The sequence below is a fragment of the Coturnix japonica genome, chromosome Z (genome assembly GCF_054131305.1).
Source record: "Coturnix japonica strain WE chromosome Z, WE-NBRP24, whole genome shotgun sequence".
NCBI classification, from domain to species: domain Eukaryota; kingdom Metazoa; phylum Chordata; class Aves; order Galliformes; family Phasianidae; genus Coturnix; species Coturnix japonica.
This window is the reverse complement of record NC_140702.1, coordinates 32,677,303-32,688,076: the sequence shown is the minus strand read 5'-3', so window position 1 is coordinate 32,688,076 and position 10,774 is coordinate 32,677,303. Positions and strand designations below refer to the sequence as shown.

The following is a 10,774-nucleotide window of genomic DNA, read 5'->3' as shown; positions in this document are numbered from 1 at the left end:
GGGACATGGGGACTCAGAATGAAAGCATGAATGTCCACGCCACAGTTCAGGGCTCAGGCTGCAGAGAATGCCTGGCCTGGTCGCTGCTACAGAAGGGCAGCAGGGATACCACGTGTGTGTGATGTGAGCAGGTGGATGATCTGCTCAGCCAAAAGGCTGATAAGCATCTGGGATTGTGGGAAGGGGATCAATTGGTGGAGATGCACTCTGCCATCTATATAGGAAGTGAGGGAGATGCTCCCCAGGCAGTGCGGGGGATCGTTTGCTCTCTCACAGTCAGGTGGGAAAAGGTGACCTCAGAGACAGCAAGGGATGGAAACATGTCCCTGTATGGGGCAACAAGCAGACTGCCCTGCCAGCTGTCCCACCTTCCCAGGTACCCTTACATAAACAGGCATGGGGCTCTGGAGCTGGAGGAACTGGGGGATGTGGATGTTGGTGAAAGGCTGCCCAAGGCTTGTCAGTCTGCTCCCCATTTTGCAACAGCATCAGTCAGGAAAAAAAGAAGGGCTGTCATCCCAGGGGACTCTGTTCTGAGGGGAACAGAGCATCCAGTATGCCACTCGGACCCATCCCACAGTGAGGTGTGTTGCCTGCCTGGAGTGTGGGTGAGAGATGTTGCTAGGAACATCAGTTGCCTGGTTAAGTTCTCTGATTGTGACCCATACTAGTTTTCCACATTGAAAATGAAGAGGTAGGCAAAATAAGTTCTTGGGTGATCAAGAGGGACTTCAGGGCTCTGGGAAGTCAGCTGTAAGGATGAGGAGCTCAAGTAGTGTTCTCCTCTGTCCTCTCAGTTGGTGACTGGAATCTGGACAAAAGGAGGAGGGTGGCCACGCTGAATGACTGGCTTTGCGAATGGATTTGAGCTCAGGGCTTTGGGTACTGTGGCTTGGGATGCAGCCTTGAGAAAGGGGGAATGCTGATGGCAGATGGAAGCCAACTGACTAGAAGGGCCACTATCATTCTTGGGAGCAAGTTGGCTGGGCTGGTTGGCAGGCCTTTAATTTATATATGATGGGGGAAGGGGTGTTCTGTGTGATAGAGAAGCATGTGGGAAGGCTGTCACCTTGGGAGGTGGTAGGGAATACCCCAGACTTGTCCTGGAGGTATTAGGGAGGGCTCTTCTGAGAAGGCAACAAGGCCTATAGCTGATCTGAAGCGTCTCTCTACCAATGTGCCCAGTATGGGAAATAAACAGGAGAAGCTGGTAACCATGGCATAATTGGGAAAGCATGACCTATTTGCAATCACAAAAACATAGTGAGATGAATTTCAAGCTTGGAATGCCCTGATGAAGGACTACAGGCTTTATAGAAGGGATGGTTAGGAGGGGTTGGGGAGTTGCCTTTTATGTTAGGAATTGGGTGGATTGCAAAAAGCTGTGTCTGAGGAACAGCCATGATCAGGTCAAGAGTTTGTGGGATAAAATTAAGGATTGGTGCAGTAATATCCGTTAGGACAGCAAGGTGACAGGGCAGGAGTGTTGGGTTTGGCGAGGAGCTCCCAAGCGCAGCCCACATCGTTTCCCTTTACCCCTGGCAGCCCCATGGCTGCTACCTTCCCATCCTTAGCCTTCATCTCACAGGATGGAGGAGAGACCCCACAGGTACCCCAGGGTGGCCTGGGCAGAGAGTGTGGCTCCCCAGGAGAGAAGACCTCCAGTGGAGTCTGATGAAGTGACCGAGATGCAGTCGATGCATGCTGGTGAGTGAGCGTCGCCAGCAGGGTGGGCAGGGCTGAGTCAGCGAGTGCCTGCTGCTCAACACCAGGGCTCCTTGTCCTGGTAGCCAGGGGCAGCCCCTGCCAGGGGAGCAAGCACAGGGCTAGAGAAGTCAGAGCTCCTTCGTCTGCTTGTGCCTGCCTTTGGCCCTTCAACAGCACAGCTCACTCTGCTTCTTTGTTAGATGCTGACTGCCTGCCTCCTGGTGCAAAGGAGGAGAATGAGGAGATGGAGGAGAAGGAGGCCTTAAGTATCATAGAAAACTTCCTCAGGAGAACAGAAAAGGTTACAGCTGTGCCAACATCCACTGTTGGTCCCTCTGGCTCTGCCTTCAGGCTGCAGGAGAGCCACCAGCTGGACAGAGCTGCTGCCCTCCGGGCATCCCACACTGCTCCGCAGCCTGCAATGCTCTGGGCCTACTGGACCCAGTTCTCCCAGCTCACACTCTCTCCTTGTCTCTGTGTGGTGGCCAGGAGGATAAGCTCAAGGTGATGTTCCTGGAGAGCATCTGCAGCATTGCTAGAATCAGCAAAAACAAGGGCTTTTGTGACAGCCTGGCTATTTTCTGCCGTAAGAGGAAATTGGCAGAGAAAGTCAAGGTGAGAGGACAATGTAAGAGGTTGTGGGAGGGGGCAGAGCTGCCATCGTACTGGCACCCTGTGCACTGGCAGGGGTTGACGGGGGGACTGTGAGTGCTGCTGAGATGTCAGCAGTGGGATATGCAGGGTGCCTTCGCATTCTTGCCATGGGCCAGGCTACACGTCCGGTGTTGCACACAGCAGCTTTGCTGCCGTGCCACCTCCCCCAGGCTGTGCATAGATCTGCGGATGTCCTTCCTTGGCAGTCAGAGTAGTTCACAGCACTTCCCTTGGGGTGAGAGGGCTCTCTGATGTGATAAAATGTTTGCTCATTAAGACCGGGATGTGGTAGCATTGTGGTGGAGTGCTTGTTCATTAGGACCGGGATGTGATGGTGGAATATGGAGGCCACAAGGGTTGCAGAACACTCTAATTTTATGGGTAGATTGTGTACTCTGCATAGTTACAGGCAAAGCGCGCCCCGATGGATACAAAGTTTCACGGAAGGACCAACCAAGGAACGACACACCAAGTGGAACGATCACGACCGACCAATTAAAGGACAATACACTCGGGATGGACAATACAAAAGAAGTTGCAAGGGGCGGGAAGGCGCGGCAGTTGGAGGAACGAGGATTCCCCTGTCGCCCAGCGCTGAATTGCCTTTTTGTTTTACCCGCTACAATTAATAAAAGTTTCTAATTGGAACATTATCGGCTCATTGCTTGTAAATTGATGACAATTTGGTGCCGTGACTCGGATGGGAATACTGGCGTGGGTACGAGCCTGAGGGGGCGCCCCGCCTAAATAGGCGGCCTCGGCTCCTATCCTCCCGCCCTACTCCTGCCGACGATCCGAAATTTAAAACACAAAGGCAAGGAAAAACCGGTTAACCCTTTAAATTTCGTGCACGAAAGTCCGGACGAAGACGCAGGACAGGTGAGTATAGTCCGGTCTGGGTTGGGAATCCGGCGTGTGGCGAGTGTTGTGTGCTTGTGAAGGGGGGCCGGCAGCCGGCACTAACCCGAGCGAGTGTGGACCCCACAGTAGTGCGGTTCCCATTGCCCGCGAGGGCGTGGGCCACGACCTGGGGGAAGCGAGTGAATGCAACACTGAGTGAGGGCACGCCGAAGGGTGGGTACAGGGTATAAGCGGGACCCTTTCACCACCACAACCCCTAGGGCTACGGGCTCTATGGAGGGTTATTCTTTGGTGTTCCCCTAGAGCTACGAGCACTAGGGATGATTATTATTCAGGTGTTCCCCTAGAGCTACGAGCACTAGGGATGATTATTATTCAGGTGTTCCCCTAGAGCTACGAGCACTAGGGATGATTATTATTCAGGTGTTCCCCTAGAGCTACGAGCACTAGGGATGATTATTATTCAGGTGTTCCCCTAGAGCTACGAGCACTAGGGATGATTATTATTCAGGTGTTCCCCTAGAGCTACGGACACTAGGGATGATTATTATTTAGGTGTTACGTTGAATAAAACAAGAGAGCAAGAAGTAAAGAACGAGATGGGGCAGTGTAAAACTAAACCACCCACCCCTTCTAAACGACCATCCATTCCTAAGGACTCACCTTTAGGGTTCATGCTAATTGCCTGGACGCACTATCCAGGAACAAGAAATAAAGATAAAGCAAAGATGATTTATTATTGTATAGAAATTTGGAGCGGACAACAAATTGGCCCGGCAGTATGGTGGCCTAAGTATGGTTCTAATGAAGATTGGGTACAACAGCAATTAAATTTTTGGGTAAACTCCAAAACCCCTTTCAATCAAGAAGAAAGTGACTATGCAGCAGTATGGGTCACTCGCCCAGAGGGTTTAGGAGTCCCCATTTTTAATTTGACACGAAAAGAAAAAGATGTCGAAAAACGTAAACCTCGAAGGGAAGAGGAGGCCTTAGTGGGACCCCCACCATATGCTGTACCACCAGCAATTCCCCTACCTTCTCCTCCTCAGTTGGATCATGGGCAGATGGATTCGAGAGAGGGAGAAGTACAAAAGATAGAAGGGGGAGGGCCTGTGACACGGGCAAAGGCACGACAAAATAACCTCTACCCTTTAAGAGAAATGCCCATGGGAGGTCCACAACCTCAGATGGGGTTTATATCAGTGCCCTTAAATTCAGGGGATGTTAGAGATTTTAAGAAGGAAATGGGTAATATACTAGAAGATCCCCTGGGGGTGGCAGACAGAGTAGATCAGTTCTTAGGGCCAAATGTTTATACCTGGGAGGAACTACAATCTATTCTAAGTATACTGTTCACAGCAGAAGAGAGAGGTATGATTAGGCGTGCAGGGATGCGCATTTGGGATGCTCAACATGCCCACGGGCCTGCTGCGGATATTAAATGGCCCTTACAGAATCCGCAATGGGACCATCAAAATCAACATCATAGGACTCACATGCAGGACCTGCGAACTATCATTATCCAGGGCATTAGGGAGGCAGTCCCAAGAGGTCAGAATATAAATAAAGCTTTTAATGAAAGACAAAAGAAGGAGGAAACACCCACTGAATGGCTAGAAAGGTTACGCAAGAATTTACAACTATATTCAGGATTGGATCCCGATACACCGATAGGCCAGGCTCTGCTCAAAACACAGTTCGTAGCTAAGGCTTGGGAAGATATCCGCAAGAAACTAGAAAAGATAGAAAATTGGCAGGATCGGGGGCTTGATGAACTTTTGAGGGAAGCTCAGAAGGTATATGTAAGAAGGGAGGAAGAAAGACATAATAGGCAGGTTAGGATGATGGTAACAGCGGTCAGAGAAAGTAGGGAATTGGAAAGGAAAATGGGGGGATGGACGCAAAATCGAATTCCAGGACAGCAAAAATTTAGGAAGCCTGAAAACAGGGAGGAGGAGAGAATATAAGATGGACTGTACTCCCCCAAGGCTTCACAGAATCCCCTAATTTGTTTGGGCAAGCCCTAGAACAGATCCTGCAAGAGTATCAGCTAGATCCTGATACCAAATTAATACAGTATGTAGATGATCTATCAATTGCTGGAGAGGATGAGGGAAAGGTTTGGAAAGAAAGTATTAAATTGCTGAACTTTTTGGGACTGAAAGGACTTAAAGTATCAAAAAGGAAATTGCAATTTGTGGAAGAGGAGGTTAGATATCTAGGGCATTACCTGAGTAAAGGAGAAAAGAAGATAGATCCTGAAAGGATACAAGGAATATTGTCCCTGACGTCGCCAAGCAATAAGAGACAAATAAGACAATTGCTGGGATTAGTGGGATATTGTAGACAATGGATCGAAAATTATAGCAGTAAAGTAAAGTTCCTATATCAAAAGCTCAGTACCGATGGATTAATAAAGTGGGATAGACAAGATGAAGAGAATCTACAAAAGCTGAAGGAGGATCTCATCAATGCCCCTGTCTTGAGCCTGCCTGACTTAAAAAGACCCTTTTATTTATTCGTTAACATAGACAGTGGTACAGCGTATGGGGTTTTAACACAGGATTGGGCAGGGAAGAAGAATTAAGAGAAGGGGAAAAATTATTTGTGGATGGATCCTCTAGAGTAGTGGAGGGAAAGAGAAGATCAGGTTATGCAATAGTAGATGGAAAGACCCTCCGGGTATTGGAATCAGGACCCTTGAGTAACACTTGGTCAGCTCAAGCTTGCGAGCTGTATGCTGTTTTACAGGCACTAAAAAGATTACAGGGAAAAGAGGGCACTATCTATACCGAATTTCCTAAAGTAGGAAGATATAAATATGTATTAGTCATAATAGACCACCTCACACATTATGTAGAGGCATTCCCCACAACTAAAGCAACAGCTCAGGTAGTAACAAAAATATTACTCGAACAAATCATCCCTAGGTATGAGGTAACAGAAGTAATAGATTCAGATCAAGGACCACACTTTACATCAAGAATCACTAGAAATATAGCTGAAGCCTTGGGAATAAAATGGGAAGAACATACTCCCTGGCACCCACAGAGTTCAGGGTGAGTAGAGAGAATGAATGGGGAACTAAAAAAAGCAATTGGCCAAATTAACACTAGAAACTAAGCTCTCATGGATAAAATGCATTCCCCTTGCCCTCTTAAACCTTAGGGCCCAGCCCCGGGCTGACATAGGAATATGCCATATGATGCGGGAACCCCTAAAGATCACCCGGGGGTGTTAGATAAGAACATTCAAGCTTATATCACGGAATTAATGAAGTATAAACAGGAATTGTGGAAAAAGGGACAATTGACTCAAAGACCCCCTCTTGACATTACCCTCCATCAGATAAAGCCTGGAGATTGGGTTCTGATAAAGACCTGGAGAGAAACCACACTGCAGCCTCGCTGAGAAGGTCCCTGTCTGGTATTATTGACTACCAATACTGCCATCAGAACTGCTGAAAAAGGATGGACACATGCTAGTCGTGTTAAGGGTCCAGTACAAAATCACGAATGGAGAGTCACTAGTCCAGCGGGTGATTTGAAAGTAAAACTGTCACGAAACCCTCCGTCAAGGAAAATGAGAACATGAATTAACAATGATTGTATAAACGTATCAGTATAGAATTTAATGTAGAAGGGAATATTTTGACTATTGTGAATGCAACTGTTGGGATATGTTTTAGAAAGGTAGTGGACCCACTGCGAAAACAGGAATACACAAATTGGTTATTAGCCTTCAGAGTGGCCGTGGAAATTTTAATAGAAGGGGGTAAACCTGGGGGTGAATTTGGATCCTTACCAGCATCACTTAAGTGTATAACCAGTGGGAAAAAGAATAGGGTGCAGTACCCCAAAGACCCACTTGAAAGGGAAGCAAAACCAGCCCCTCCTGAAGAATACTCTTGCTGCCGAGAAGATTATACACCCCATGGCTCGAGGCAACCGAGTCGATGGGCGAGGCAGAGGAGATAAAACATGTGGAGGAGTCTGCTCCATTATGAATGAATCCAAAGATTTAGGATCCAGAAGATACCCCAAGACTGGAAATAACTCCCCCGAGCAATTAAAGACTCACTACTGCAGTGGGAAAACTGCCTATCTAAAACTAGCTCAATTGATAATAATATTAAGTCTCATTAATGAGGGTTGGGGTACAGAGGTACAGACACATGAGCCATTTAAGTGGTCCCTAATCAGAGGGGAAGATCAGAAGGTGATAAGCACAGACGTGACCCCAGGCGCTCCCATCCTTAAAAGTCAAGTATGTGACTTAGTACCAACACAACCATGCCTGAATCGCAAGGCAATCTATGCTTGCCCAGCATCAAATCCAGGGAAAAGTTATTGTAATTACCCAGGGGAATATTATTGTGCATACTGGGGTTGTGAAACGGTTTCACTGGGATTTCTGCCAGGGGGGGGACAAGATGAATATATAACAATTAGTTGGGGTCCCTCAGGTTGTACACCTCCGACTCATGGGACTCACTCTGGTGAAGTAACATGCCAACATTTAGAGATAAAAATCCTTAAAACAGAAAACACAGTGTGGTGGATAGGAAAGACTTGGGGGGTACGAATGTGGGAGCCTGGAAGAGACCGAGGGGGCCATTTCCTTATTAAAAAAGAAAGAGTTCCGCCAGACCCCCCAATAGGTATAGGACCTAACGTAGTAATAAATAACAATCAGAATAAGACAGAAGCTGTTACTGTAGGCCCGACCGAAGCAAGCCCTTATATTACCGAATATGGCACCCTTTGGAAAATAATTCAGTCTAGTTTCAAGGTGTTAAACAACACCTACCCAGAATTAACTAAGGAGTGTTGGCTATGCTATGATATAAGACCCCCTTTTTATGAAGCAATAGGGTCCGTAGCGAAGATTAGGAGAAGAAATGGGACTAACCCAGCAGAGTGCCTATGGAAAAAGGGAAGGCCTAATGTTCCAGGGATAACTCTAGCACATGTTACTGGAAATGGTGTGTGTGTGGGAACTGTACCTCTAGAAAAACGACATCTATGTAATAAAACTATAGAAGTACAAAGTCAGGAGAAACCCTCAGACTGGCTCCTACCCGCAGACAATGCTAAATGGATATGTGCCAAATTAGGGGTCACTACATGCTTATCGACTAAGATATTTAATCAAACCACCAATTACTGTGTACAAGTAATTATAGTTCCACGAATCATATATCACCCTAAAGATTATGTGATCAGTCAACAAGAAACCTCTGAACATCACCTGATTAAAAGGGAGCCATTCACAGCCCTAACCGTTGCAATGCTATTAACTATAGGAGGGGCCGGGCTGGGGACTGGAGTAGCATCTTTAATAAACCAGCCACAGGGACTGAAAACCCTTAGACAATCTGTGGATGAAGATCTACAGAAAATAGATGAAGCCATCAATGCGCTTACAAAATCGGTACGGTCTTTATCAGAAGTAGTGTTACAAAATCGAAGGGGGTTGGATCTTCTCCTATTGCAGCAAGGGGGACTATGTGTGGCTCTTAAAGAACAATGTTGCACCTACGTTGATCAAACGGGGGTAGCAATAGATACAATGGCTGAACTAAGAAAACAGTTAGAACAAAGAAAAAGAGCCCAGGAGTCTCAAAGAAGTTGGTATGAGAGTTGGTTTAATGGTTCCTCCTGGTTCACTACATTATTATCCACAATAATGGGACCAGTTATTATGATAATATTAGGTTTGACCTTTGGACCCTGTATTTTAAATAGACTAATCGTTATCGTTAAGAACAGGCTAGAGGCAGCCCACCTAATGGTAATTAGAGAAAGATATGAACCCCTTGATGGGGAACGAGAAGAGGATGCTCTAGAATGGAGTCGACAAGAACTAAAACGGTTTAATGAGCAAAACAAAATAGTACAATAAAAGAAAAGGGGGGACTGTGATAAAATGTTTGCTCATTAAGACCGGGATGTGGTAGCATTGTGGTGGAGTGCTTGTTCATTAGGACCGGGATGTGATGGTGGAATATGGAGGCCACAAGGGTTGCAGAACACTCTAATTTTATGGGTAGATTGTGTACTCTGCATAGTTACAGGCAAAGCGCGCCCCGATGGATACAAAGTTTCACGGAAGGACCAACCAAGGAACGACACACCAAGTGGAACGATCACGACCGACCAATTAAAGGACAATACACTCGGGATGGACAATACAAAAGAAGTTGCAAGGGGCGGGAAGGCGCGGCAGTTGGAGGAACGAGGATTCCCCTGTCGCCCAGCGCTGAATTGCCTTTTTGTTTTACCCGCTACAATTAATAAAAGTTTCTAATTGGAACATTATCGGCTCATTGCTTGTAAATTGATGACATCTGAGAGACTTCCACAACCTGTTGCTCTCTCTTCTCAGACTCTGCATGCTATGGAGAAAATGCTGCAGAAGCTGCTGGTCAGCCATCGCACCTCCAGCAGAAAGGAGCTGCAGAACATCTTGCAGGTTTGTCTATTGCGGAGCTCTATCCCCAGAGCTCACTTTGGTAGAACTGGAACGCTCTTTATAGGAGTGACACTGGCAGCAGCAGACACCTGCAAGGGACCTCTGGCACTAGGCCTGTGAAGGGCTGGGCACCAGCTCAGCAGAAGCCTAGACAGATGCTGTGATTCCAGCCGGGAGCTCAGCAGAGCTGCTTCTACTGGAGGGGGCATCAGCAGCTCCCAGGCAAACCAGCAATTCCTCTCCTCACAGGTGCTTCTGCCCTTCACCAAATCCCAGAGAAAAACTGTGCGTGAGAGGGCCATGGAGCAGATCTGGAAGCTTTGTGGTTTCATGGCCACCGGTTTCTGTGAGGAGGTAAGGAGCCAGGACCTTTCCAGCCAGCCTATCTTCCCTTCTCTGCATCCCAGAGCAGCCTGCAGCTCAGGGTTCCCTGCAAGACAAGCTTGGGCAGAGCTGGGAGCCCACAGCATGTATCTGCCCTGGAGCCAGAGTCTTCACCCTTCCATTTACTCTGGTTCTCCCCTCCAGGCCATGTTCTTTCACTCAACATGACATGTCTTCTCTCACTTTTCCATTCTTACCGTAGCCATTTGGAAAACTCCTCCAACCTCCTCAGAGAACAGACATCGTCCTCATGGCCCTTGAAAGGACCACTGCAGACTGCGTTGATGAGGACGATGCATGGGCCGAAATTATACTCAAAGAAGTTCTGAGACAGCCTGGCATCTGGCTGATGCACGTAAGCAGTCTGAGGCTGGATTACTGTACCCTACCTGCCCAGATCAGGCACCTGAAGCCACTTTAAGCCAGCAAAGAACAGTGGGAGGGGCAGTAACATTATTGGCAGCTGGGCAAATGGCTGCAGTACTGTGGCAGCAGCAATCTCCTTGTGTCCTCCCAGCAGGTGCCAGTGATTATGGGGTTCATCTACAGACGCTTAAAAAGCAACAAAACATCAGTTCAGCAGACACTCCTCTCAGTACTTGATGTGCTGGCCTACCAGTTTCCTAGGCATGTGCTGACAGCTGTGTTGATCCACCTTCCACAGACTGACAGGTACCAGCCCTGACAGCTCCTC

General features: G+C 47.6%; 1 long non-coding RNA gene across 1 annotated transcript; it reads left to right on the top strand.

The window, feature by feature from the left end:
- Window positions 1-2,616: 2,616 nt before the first annotated feature.
- On the top strand, window positions 2,617-9,537 carry LOC146753895 (uncharacterized). Its single transcript, XR_014939690.1, has 2 exons — window positions 2,617-3,240; window positions 6,571-9,537. It is a non-coding gene; the product is annotated as an uncharacterized LOC146753895 (long non-coding RNA).
- Window positions 9,538-10,774: the final 1,237 nt, after the last annotated feature.